The sequence below is a fragment of the Macrotis lagotis genome, chromosome 5 (assembly GCF_037893015.1).
Source record: "Macrotis lagotis isolate mMagLag1 chromosome 5, bilby.v1.9.chrom.fasta, whole genome shotgun sequence".
NCBI classification, from domain to species: Eukaryota; Metazoa; Chordata; class Mammalia; order Peramelemorphia; family Peramelidae; genus Macrotis; species Macrotis lagotis.
In genome coordinates, this window is record NC_133662.1 from 9,438,465 (window position 1) to 9,451,410 (window position 12,946).

The 12,946-nt window shown below is 37.3% G+C and overlaps 1 pseudogene; it reads left to right on the forward strand.

Moving 5' to 3' along the window:
* The window catches only part of LOC141488902 (coiled-coil domain-containing protein 115-like), a 54,075-nt pseudogene extending 46,833 nt beyond the window's left edge, over positions 1-7,242 (forward strand).
* Positions 7,243-12,946: the final 5,704 nt, after the last annotated feature.

Genomic DNA, 12,946 nt, shown 5'->3' on the forward strand with positions numbered 1-12,946 from the left:
ATGGAGGAAATTGAATGGGGATAGAAAGGAATATACCTTTTTCCTCTGCAGTACATGGAACTTATACAAAAATTGACCATGTACTAAGACATAAAAACCTAATGATCAACTGCAGAAAGGCAGAAATAATGAATACATCTTTTTCAGATCACAATGCAATAAAAATCATATGCAATATTGGGCCAAGGAGATATAGACCCAGAACCAATTGGAAACTGAGTAACCTCATTTTAAAGAATGAGTGGACCAAAAAAAAAATTATAGAAAGAATTAACCATTTTATCCTAGATAATGATAATAATGAAACAACATACCAAAACCTATGGGATTCATTCGAAGCGACTCTCAGGGGATATATTTGAGCTCTAAATGCTTACATGAATAAGTTGGAGAAAGAGGAAATCAATGAACTAAACATGCAACTAAAAAAATTAGAGAAAGAACAAATCAAAAATCCCCAATTAAATACCAAATTAGAAATTCTAAAAAATTAAAGGAGAAATAAATAAAATCAAAAGCAAAAAAACAATTGAATTAATAAAGCCAAAAGTTGGTATTATTGAAAAAACCAATAAAATTGATAAACCCCTGGAAAACTGCCTGATATCATGGAACCAGAAGTAGTTATTGAAAGAATACATCCATCCCCTCCAAAAAAAGATCCTAAAATGAAAACACCAAGGAATGTTGTGGCCAAATTACAGAACTATCAGATAAAAGAGAAAATCCTTCAAGCAGCCAGAAAGAAACAATTTAAATATCAGAGCCACAGTAAGGATTATGCAGGACCTGGCTGCATCATCATTAAGGGATCCAAGGGCCTGGAACCAGATATTTCGAAAAGCAAGGGAGCTTTGAATGCAGCCAAGAATCGACTATCCCGCAAAGCTGAGCCTTTTTGATTAAAATTTGATTAAAAAAAACAAAGAAGAAAATTAAATTGTTAGTATCATAAATGAAAAAAGGTGAACTCACCACCACTGAGGAGGAAATTAAAGTAATAATCCATATAACCTGGAAAATTTCAGTCAGTTTTTGGATGAGGATGGTATAGTGGAAAATGTATCCCAAGGTGTTTGGTGGAAAATTTGTACCTTTGTTACTACTTTGCTTCAAAATAAACATACATTTCTGAAAGCTAATTGATTGGTTAAATGGGATTGGAGTACTAGTCACAAATAGCTAGCTATCTTTGTGAGGGCTCACATCGATAGCATTCAAAAAAGAAAAAAAAACAAATTCCTTAGGTTACTCTTCAAAACTTTAGGATCACTTGTCACCTGCTTAGCTTTGGAAGAGTGAGCTAAAGTGTACTTATTACATTATGACCCTCAATTTCAGAGTTCAAGGAAAGTAGTAAAGGAAGGAACTCTTTGAACCCAGACTTTTCCTCCTTGCATCCATAGCTCTATCCTCACACTCACAATTACCTGATGGCTGGACCTGCAGATCCACTGGTCTGAAGACCTTTTTTTCTCCCCTTTAAGACAAGAAAATGTTGATGTCTAGAAAGCCTACTCTAACATGATTAGATGGGATTAGGAGTTTTACCACTCCCACTAGTCTGTGGGGAGGCCACAGAAGTGAGGCAATTCCTTTAGGAAACTCATTCAAACTAGAAACAAGATTCACCAGAGTTGAACAATCCTGCATTGCTTCTCTTTAACCCTATCAACCATTAGAAGGAGCCTCTTAGATTAGTTAACTGTGCTCCCCTTAGACCAGTCTCTCTATATACCTTTGGTATATGCCCTGTGAGCATAGCACACCATCACCATTAGTGCAAAAGCAGTTAATTTCAGGGCTCTCTGGGTGAAGTGATCCCTTTCTTTCAGAATACACAAGAGTGACAAGACCCCAAGCTTTTCAGATTTCCTATATTGTTTCTCAGTCTATTTGTTCTGAGAATAAGAGGATAGCACCTACTGCTTCTTCCTTCTGTGTATTTACATATCACATTCATATATATATTGGGCTCAAACCCTTCATTGGTCTTTTATTGTCTGGAAGCCTGATATTCAAGATCATCCATAATTTAGTACTACCCTACCTCTAAGTACAGCTCTTCATCAGTTCCCATTACAAGTCCCTGAGTCATTCCAGCTCAACAACCAATTAGGGGAGTCCTTCAGTCATTCAAGGGCAGAAGTAAGTTCCCCCCAAATTTTCATGTGATAGATTAGAAAGGTACATGCTCCAAGGAATGACCCTTTTGGGATTACATTCCATAAAAAAAAAACCAAGATAACACATGAATTTAAAAAGCTTGCATCCTAATGGGGGAGGGCATTAGATATAGGAGAATTTAAGCAGCTTACACCCTTTTAATAGAAGGCAAAACATATGAGGTTCAAGAATTTTATAGAGAAGCAATAGCCAGAGAGGAGTGTTTTGTTCTGGGAAGTCATGGGATGATGAATAGAATCACATATATATTGACATATATTTCCCAGAATGATAGCATATTTTAATTAATTATACCCAATGCAAAAGATGAAAAGGGAGATGGAAGGCATCTTGATATAAAGATGAACAGAGTGTATTGTGGTGGGTCTGACACTCATAGTTATAACTCTTACCTATCTGGGTGCTCTTTCAGATAAAAAATTAACTGACACTGCTTGGGACAAATTAAATGAAGGGACTGGGGAAGGAGGAGAGAAGATTATAGTGTAGCAGGACAATGGAAAGGAACTGTTACATGGTTTTGGGATAGTGATACCCAAAGAGATCATGCATTGCCATCTGTGCCCCACCCCAAGATATGGGTACACTAAAATGAAATTCTTTGCTGTTTATAATCCTGTTTTCAAAATATTCTGTACTATTGATAAACTGAGCTATTTTTTGTTCTCTTTTACCACTGTCATGTTTCTGTACCTTTTTGCTCAAGGCTGTTCACTATGCCTGGAATGTTTGTTCTCCCTCTCTCACTTCTTAGAAAATTCTTACTCATTCCTTAAAGTTCAATTCAGATTCTCCTTCTTTCTTAGTTCCTATCCCTCTACCTACTAACCCATCGCAGAAATTTCTTTTATATCCTTCTAGTGTTATTATTCTTTAACATTGTGTATTACAATTATCTCTAAATCTTATTACATGTCCCCATTAGACTATAAATTTTGTTGACGGAGAACTATTAGAGAAATATGTATCTAACCTTTCCTATAATATTATGGAACTGTGATTGTCTGACATTTTCTGTGGCCCTCTCACTCCCTCTTCATTGTTCAGTTTAACCCTCTTCTCACTAAGGTAAGGGAAAATAACCTCATCCCCTTCCCTATCTCTCCTCTATCTGTCTGGCTCTTAGCCTTCCAAGTGTATGCCTGACTAGAGTCACAGCCAAGTAGGTCACTCTTTGATTCCTTCCCCCCTGAATCTTCCCTGCCCAGGAGGTGGGCTAGCCTCTCTATAAAGGTTTGGCCAACCTCCTTTTCCATGATGTATCCATGTGATCCCAGCTCCATGTGGCTGAGTCCATGTGGTTCCAGCTCCATGTGACTGGATCCATGATGATATAAACCCAGTCACCACCTCATGGCTGTTTTCCTTGTTTCTCTTAACTTGTCTTTGCAATCCTCCCAGCTTGTAACTTTCTATTCTTTGCTTAAACTCATAATCTTCTTAAAAACTCACTTTCTTTACCTTGTCAAAGAACCTAACCTGTGAACTTTTTGTAGTAGCTTGTGAAATTTTTGCAGTAACCCATGAACTTTTGTAGTAACTTGTGAATTAAAGTTAAACCTTTCCTTACCCTTATAAGAGAGTCCGGTGATTTCCTCACAGTTATCTCTCTTGAATTTCCCCACTCTAGCTGCTCTGGCAGCAGTTTCATGAGGACAAAAACCATCTTTATCTAAAATTTGCATTTTTTCAGAATTCTCTGCACTTGAAAACTTTTTTGCTGATTGGAATTATTTAATTGCATGAAAGTCATAATTTGCATTGCCACAGTGGGCTTTCTGATGGTTGGTTGAATCAGGCTTAGATAAGAAGAGACTTTTAAGGGTAGTATTCCTGGTGAATGACCCAAGGCTGAATCTTCAGTTAGATTAGAGAGCAATGATGCTTTTTATTCTTCATTTTCAAAGAAGACTATGACATGGAGATGGTCATGATAGGCACATACACTGGATTTGAGTGAGGGGGTGCTGTGCAAAGTCACCAGTCCCACTTTTTCCTCCAGAGCCCTCTGAATTCAGTGGTGAAATATGAATCAGGACAGTTAGAGATAGCCCTGGATGTGAGGCAATCAGGGTTGAGTGACTTGTCCAAGATTACACAGTTAATAAGCATGTGAGTCCAGATTTGAATTCAGGTCCTCCTGACTTCATGGCAGGCATTCTACCCACTATACCATCTAGCTATCCAAGAAACTGAAACCCAATTAAATTAGTTGTTTCTAAGGATTAAAACTTTTGTGAATTTCATCTCTTCTCATGAAGACTTTGATTACCATGCCCACAAACACTATAAAGGTTTTTAATATCCCATGTATAAAGGTAGGTAAACTAAAGAGTATCTCATTTATGAAGTAGGTTGGTGTTCTCAGATGATAACCTAGTCCTCATATATGAAGAGATTATCTGATGCTGTCAAATACAGGAAGCTTTCCCCTAAAATGAGACAGAAACAGCTGTCTCCAGTTTGGCCCAGGTCTCTCTCAGCTTTTATCTAGAGTTTTTAACATGCAATATCATATAGATGTTATTTCTCAACTCTTTCACAACCTTACCTCATATCTTGTTCCTTCCTGGAAGTTTAAGTTCTGTGAAAATTTCAAAAAATAGCTCATTTCTAATTTGTCTTTAAGATTCCTATCTGGAGGGGTGGCTAGGTGGCACAGTGGATAGAGCACTGGCCCTAGAGTCAGGAATACCTGAGTTCAAATGTGACTTCAGACACTTAATAATTACCTAGCTGTGTGGCCTTGGGCAAGCCACTTAACCCCATTGTCTTGCAAAAACTAAAAAAAAAACAAAACAAAAAAACAAAGATTCCTATCTCCATTCCAGTTTCCCCTGACACAAAGGGAAAATACTTTCATATTATAATTGAGGTTTTTTGGTTGTTCAGTCATGTCTGACTCTTTGTGACTCCATTTGGGGTTTCCTCGGTAAAGATCCTAGAATGTTTTGGGAGTCTTTTTTGCCATTTCCTTCTTCAGCTCATTTTACAGATGAGGAAACTGGGGTAAACAGAGTTAAGTGACTTGTCCAGGGTCACATAAGCATCTTAGATTAGATTTGATCTCCTGACACCAGGCCCATACTCTATTCCTTCATCCTCTATCAAATGGGCCACCTATCAGCTGTAACTGATATATTGCAAGAAAAAGAAAATAAGACACCACACTGATATTTCCCATATTATCAAATTGCTTAGGTTGAGTAGAAGTACTCACCTCCTCTTCCAATTCATATAGTCATCAGTTAATAGCTTGAGTTTACAATTTTACTTCCCTTTCCCTACAATTAAAGTCTCAAGGGGACAGAAAAATAAAATCCTCTCAGTAATATTTATCTGCTTCTACTCTTGAACCTGTGATTCCAAGATGCAGGTATATCAAACAGAACTTTGCCATGCAAATGACCATTTTTGTCAGTCAGTCCTAGGTTGTTAACTCCACTGACTAGGTACAACCAAATCTTTCTTGTATCTTCAGTAGTTGCAGTCTCTTGACTCCTGGATGCTAGAGAAAAGGAAAAGATCAAGGATCACAGATTTAGAGCAGGAAGGGACTTCAAAGGTCATCTAAGTTTCTGCCTCAACCCTACCCTTTGCTTAGATATTAATCTCCCCCATTGATTGTTCCCCGGATTTGAATACCCTTTCTAACATTCCTTGTTTCTCCACTAGCTTGCCTTTCTATAATATGACAAATACCTCAGTATTTTGGGAGTATACTACTACGAATTGAAGGAAAAGTCCAAATTGGCCCCATTACTTATTCATGTTTTAATTTTGATAACCTTAGTGATTTCTCATCCAATTTTACTCATATAGCCTATAATAATTGTCCTCAAAGTCCTACCTTGTTTCAGGAGATTAAAGTATATCTGTATGTGCCTACAAATTGTTCATACTGGTTCCCCAATGCTACTACATTATACTTTAACCAAAGTTCTAAAAACTCCAACAAGGTAGTATGGCCAAAAGATCCTCCTCTTTCCTAGGGAACTTTACAACAACTTTGGAAAATACACCTTAAACCCTACCCAATCCCAGGCTGTAATTCTACAAATGAATGGAGTCATTTGATAGAGCATTTAATGAATGGATAGTTTGGATGTAATGACCACTGTGCCTGCCTTTTACTGCCATGGTCCATACCAAAATTATGGACAATGCATATTAGGAGTACTTAATCCAGGCATTCAAATATACAATCATACTAATATATCCCTCCCCATTACATCATAGATCTAATTCTGGGATAATTTTCTTTGGTGGATTAGACTGTATTGGGGGCCACGGCTGCAACCGAAAGTGGCCTCCGGGGCTCCCAGATGGATGCATGTCTCTTGCAGCTGTTCCTGGAGCTCGAGCAGCTGGAGGGAAAGCGAGGGGCCCTGAACGCCCGAGTGGATACGCATTTGGGATTTCCTTCGTAAAGATCCTAGAACGTTTTGGGAGTCTTTTTGCCATTTCCAGAGGGCTGGTTCTCCAAGTCTCTCTATGTGCCGGGTGCCAAAGCCGTCAGCTCCCTTCAGTATGGCTCCTTTTTGGTCCTCCTCTTGCAGGTCTGCACCAGGTAAGCCGAGACATTCAGACCACTGGTGGAGGGAAGGGGCTCTGGGGCAGGAGGGGACGCTTGGCCTCGGCTCGGAATCTCCTTCTTTAGTGAGCCCGAGCCCAGTCGGCCCGAATTCCAGGTGATTTGCACTAGACCTGGGGCCCCAAAGGACTTGAGAGCCTAGGAGGTCGAAGGCCTGATTGTGGGGACCCCGAGCTTTTCTTTTCTCCAGGCTCCGGAGGCGGCCTCAGCTTCAGGGTGCTCCTCTGCAGCCCACCCCACCCACACCTGCCACTGGAGCATGCCCGGAGCGGGATCCCTTGACCTGGTTTGGGATCCTGGTGCCCCAGAGTCTGCGACAGGCCCAGGGAAGTTTCCGAACAGCTCTGCAGATGGCTGGAGTGATAGCTGGGCTCTAGAGCCGCATCCAGTGGGGGAGAGCCCAGATTCAAAGCCTACAACAAGAGAGACAGAAACTGCTTGATCAGCTGGAAATGACATGAACACATTCTCTAAAGTTACCAGGCCAAATTCTCATTTTGTTCCATTAATTGAAAAGAAAGCAATTTTTTAAAATAATAATAATAAAATAAAAATTAAAAATTAAATGACTAGCCTAGATACCCTCAAGTGGAATCTCTAGAAGGAATTCTATATTCACCCTCCAATTGGAAGGGAAGGGGACTGGAATGGAAAGAATGTTTCTTTCACAATTCTAGCTTGGGGGGAAATGTTTTTGTAACTTCTCTATTTGTGGGACAGACTATTTTGAGTAGCTCTTTTGTTTTGGACTCTTAAAAGAAACCTATAGACCTCTTCTGGTTCCTTTTCCCCTTCTTCAGGAGAGATCCTGAGAATCATTATTGGCTGCTCAGGAAGGCAGCTATGATGTAGTAAAAAAAAAATAATAATTTCAATAATAGTTATTAGGAGGATCTGCATTCAAAACTTACCTCTAATATTTATCACCTATGGTACTTTAGGTTAGTCACTTAAAGTTCTTTTCAGCTCTAAATCTGATGTTCATATTCTGATATAGAAGTACATGGGAAGCTACACTACTTGAGTCCCTATGATCCTAGAAAGAGAATTTCTGTGACATTGACTTTCTCCTCTTAGTCCTCTTAGTCCAAGCCTTTTAGTTCAAGAAACAGCAACAGTTGAGACAGTGGTGGACCACTGAGAATTCCTGGATACAGACATATACTTGCTTGCTTTCATGATCCAAGAAGTGTTCTCAATAATGTCATTCCTAAACATGAAGGAAGGGAAGGGAGGAGGAGTTTCCTGATGGGTACAATCACATAATGTAACCTAGAAGAAGGGGGATTTCTTAGGCAACATCAACCTCAGGGTTATAGGGACTTTCCTGATAATCACACCTCTTGACTAGAAAAGCAGAGTATGTATGTGGTCCCAGGCTTTGGAAAAAAACAATGTCAAAGAACTAAAGGAAGAGGAAGAGGCCTGAACTTGGCACTTCAATTTTTACCTGAATTATTTAGACAGTGTGTGCATTAAAGCAAAGAGAATTATTTGTCTAACAACCCCAATATGTGTTTCTCTTTCACAGGAGTTTCATACCCTTAGAGCAGAATCTTTAACAAGGGGTGAAAAAATTTGTCTTTTAAATATTTTGATAATTGTATTTCAATATTATTGGTTTTTTTCTCCTATGTATTTTATTTTATACATTTAAAAACCATTATTCTGAACATGGGTCAATAGTCTCCACTGAATGCCAAAGAGATGTATGACCAAAAAAGTTTAAGGTCTGCTTTAAAGGTTTGGGGGTTGGGGGAAGGGAAAGAGGGTAGGGTTTGAATGGTTCACCAGATCATCCAGAGTTGTTTATCTAGAACATAGTGGTACCAAATTAAAAAGACTTAAAACCCTATAGAAAATGATATCCAGGGGTGGCTAGGTGGGGCAGTGGATAGAGCACTGGCCCTGGAGTCAGGAGTACCTGGGTTCAAATCCGGGCTCAGACACTTAATAATTACCTAGCTGTGTGGCCTTGGGCAAGCCACTTAACCCCATTGCCTAGCAAAAAAAAAAAAAAAACCCTAAAAAAAAGAAAAGAAAATGATATCCATTGTAGAGAAAGAATTGTGTTGTTTATAAACTATTATGAATTTCTAATGCACTTGTTTCTAAATTCCTGTTAGGTCTATGTGTTTACTGTAATAGCTAAAAGAATCACTATTTTGAGTACTTATACATGAGTATAAGCACCCCCTCAATACTATTCCCCCAGTTTGAATTCACACTTCCAGATTTGGTCCTCTGTAACCAAATAAAATGTTTGAAAGCAGTAATAAACTCATAAGCCCCCACTTGTATGCATTTGCTCAACAGTCTTTCCTTTGCTGAACATACCTGGAGTCAGATAGAATAATATCAATTCAACAATCCCATAAGAGCTTAAATAGCAAATTCCAAAAAATCAGAATTTAGGTGAGTTCATCTCACAAAGATCAACCATTGATTATAATCTCACACTGGCATAAGAGATTGTCATAAATTATTTTATCCATGTTCAAATAAACATCATTCCAGAATCCTTTAACACAATTAGAACTTCCAAGTCATTTGCAGATAGTTCTATAGGTTTTCCAAATGTAACAAACAACATAAATTAGATTCCAAATAAGATGGTGTAAGAATTGTTGCCATTCACTAAACATAATGTTTCCATACTAAAACTTATTTTCTTAGAACAATTGAAGTAACAAATAAATTTTAGAACTTTAGGGGTGGCTAGGTGGTGCAGTGGATAAAGCACTCTCCCTGAAGTCAGGAGTACCTGGGTTCAAATCCAGCCTCAGACACTTAGTAATTACCTAGCTGTGTGGTCTTGGGCAAGCCACTTAACCCCATTTGCCTTGCAAAAAAAAAAATAACTTTAAACTTATCTTCATGGATTTTACATTTTTTTCATTAGTTTATTCACTTTTATCCAAATATACTCTTATCAATTTGAAAAAGAAAATGAGGGGCCAGCTAGGTAGTGCAGTGGATAGAGCACTGGCCCTGGAGTCAGGAGGACCTGCGTTCAGATCTTGCCTTAGACACTAAATAATTGCCTATCTGTGTGACCTTGGACAAGTTACTCTTAACTGCATTGCCTTAAATTAAAAAAAAAAATGAGATTCTTCAGGAACTTAACCCTAATCATGATAATCTCAAAAATTCAAAAATAACACTATAACTTTTTTTTAATGCCAAGGAATGATAACAAATTTAGATCAAAACAACAAGAACTTTCCTATTTGCAAATATTACAGTAATTTTAAATGCTTTTAACTTAATGACTAATTGATTTAATAGTACAATGGTAACTTCCAATTTTTTATGAAAACTCTAAGCAATATCATCACTTATTGCAATAAATTAGTTTACAGATTTGAAAATTTAATAAGCCTTATACAAATCACATAAAAAATTTTTACAAAAAATCTTTTTCTGAGTTATTTTTCTTTAATAAAGCAATAAACATTCCTGATGTTAAAAGGACAGTCATAAAACCTTCATGAAATACATAAATTGTAAACTTGAAAGGTAATAGATAACTTTTTTTCTAGGTTTTTGCAAGGCAATGGGGTTAAGTGGCTTGCCCAAGGCCACACAGCTAGGTAATTATTAAGTGTCTGAGGCTGGATTTGAACTCAGGTACTCCTGACTCCAGAGTGGGTGCTCTATTTACTGAGACACCTAGCCACCCCTGATAGATAACTTTCTTATTCAATCTTAAAGCCAAAATACATCTTTAAAGTTGGAATTTATCAAACCTAAGTACCATTTTCCTTGAGTCAAAAAGTTTGTTTGATTAAGATAGAAGAAAAAGACAAAGCTCACTCAATACATTCCTCTTTGACTTAATCACTAGAAATAATCCCATATTAAATCTTCAAATTAACTTATAGTTATAAAAAAAACAATAAAAATACATAAATGATTTTATCTTTACTAGTAATCATAGCTGATACAATTAGTAACCAATAGTTCATAATATTAGAACATTTAGAAACATCACAAAATGCCATGATCACAATTATGCATTTTTAAAACTTAATATAATACATGTATCAGTTCATATATATGGTTATCTAATTTAAAGCAATCATATAGCTTTAATACATTTCTTTATTCTTCCTTTTTTCCTTCAAGACTATGATTTGGTTAATAACTCCTGATACATATATTATTCTCTTTTTTTCTTAAACTGACCACAGACTGACTTCTTAAAAAACCCACTCAAAAAACCCAAAAAAATCCTTTTCTTTCTGCAGTTTCTAACTGAAAACAGTTAATATCAAAATAGGATTTTCAGTTTCCATTCTTTATTCTGAAACTAAACACTCAATTATTTCATGAGAACTCAACAAACCAGCACTATGCACACTTTCTTTTTTAGTTTTTTTTTCTTTTTTTTGCAAAGCAGTGGGGTTAAGTGGCTTGCCCAAGGCCACACAGCTAGGTAATTATTAAGTGTCTGAGACCGGATTTGAGCCCAGGTACTCCTGACTCCAAGGCCGGTGCTTTTATCCACTGCAACACCTAGCCGTGCTCACTTTCTTGATGCTAGGATTCAATCTACCTCAAGCAAGAGTCCATTCTAAACCATTTCAAATCTGGGTTCCCTTCTCTCTGAAAGATTTTATAATTTATCTTTAGATTGATATTTCTAATACACATATACACTTACCCATATATCGTTTTAAAATTTTACTCATCCTTCACATGCTTAAGATTCTTATTATTTTTAATATACTGTCTGTTTAAACATATTTCAGACTATTCTTTCTAAGGAATATTCCCTTTAATTATTTATTTGCAAGGCAATGTGTTGGGAGCCAGGATCTCTAAGCTGTTTGACACAGTCATAGCAAGAAGACTCAAGGCAGTCACACTGCCTTATGGAACAACATTTCCTTCTTCAATATATATATATATATAGTAATTTTATGCATACCAATATTTACAGGTTTATTAGTGATTACAATATTTACTCACCCTAATACTGGAATGACTATAAAGGAAGGATTTCAGAAAAATTCCTTGAATAACACAGACTGTAAACTCTGTCCAAATTTAACAGGACTGCCTCTCCCTGAGGCATACAAAAGGCTTCAGCATCATGAAATCTCTGGAAAACCCAACACTGGGAATTCCAAGATGTCAGAATATATACAGAGAAAACAGATACAAGATGGGTCAGATAGAATTCCAGGGAAATTAATAGTTTTTCCCCCCTTACCATACATAGGAATATATGAAAAAGATGGTGAGAAAATAGTTAGTACAGGTGACTGATATGTGAACTCCAGCAGCCTTAGTTTCATGGGAAGGAATTAAAAAGTCACAGAAACTGTGGTTTCTACCAACAAGGCCTGAAAGAAAAATTGGTTATTGTAAGTGTTTAACGGATGGGTGGACAAGCATAAAGACCCTCACTATAGTTAAGGAAATGTATCAAAAAACATTACTTACACAAAAAAATATAAAAAACTTTCCACTAAAAGAATTGCTTAATTAATAACTTTAAATGAAATAAAAATTATACAATGTAGTAATAAATATGGTAACAGAAAGGTTAAGGTCATCATGGTCTGAGTAGGGATAAGAAATCAATTAACTAGGGGCGGCTAGGTGGCATAGTGGATAAAAGCACCGGCCTTGGAGTCAGGAGTACCTGGGTTCAAATCCGGTCTCAGACACTTAATAATTACCTAGCTGTGTGGCCTTGGGCAAGCCACTTAACCCCATTTGCCTTGCAAAAACCTAAAAAAAAATCAATTAACTATTTGATTATTACTTAAACTTGTAATCACATGATAAAAACCTGTAACCATATGAACTATATGATTGATGATGAAAATTGTACACTCTTGTAACCAAGGAAATGATCTCAGCTTGCTTGCTTGAAACATACATGATTCTGAAACTATAAAAATAAATCCAAGCAGCTGACAGTCAGTCAACTTGCTCCTGCCTTTACCCACTTGTTGACTCAACTCATTTCGCCGACTCTATCCCTCCTGTCAGGTTCCAAGGACCCCGCAGAAGCTGGACTCCTGCAGCAATGTGGTTAAGTGACTTGCCCAAGGTCGCACAGCTAATTATTAAGTGTCTGAGGACAGATTTGAACTCAGGTCCTCCTGACACTAGGACCAGTATTCTATCTACTGCACCATCTAGCTGTCC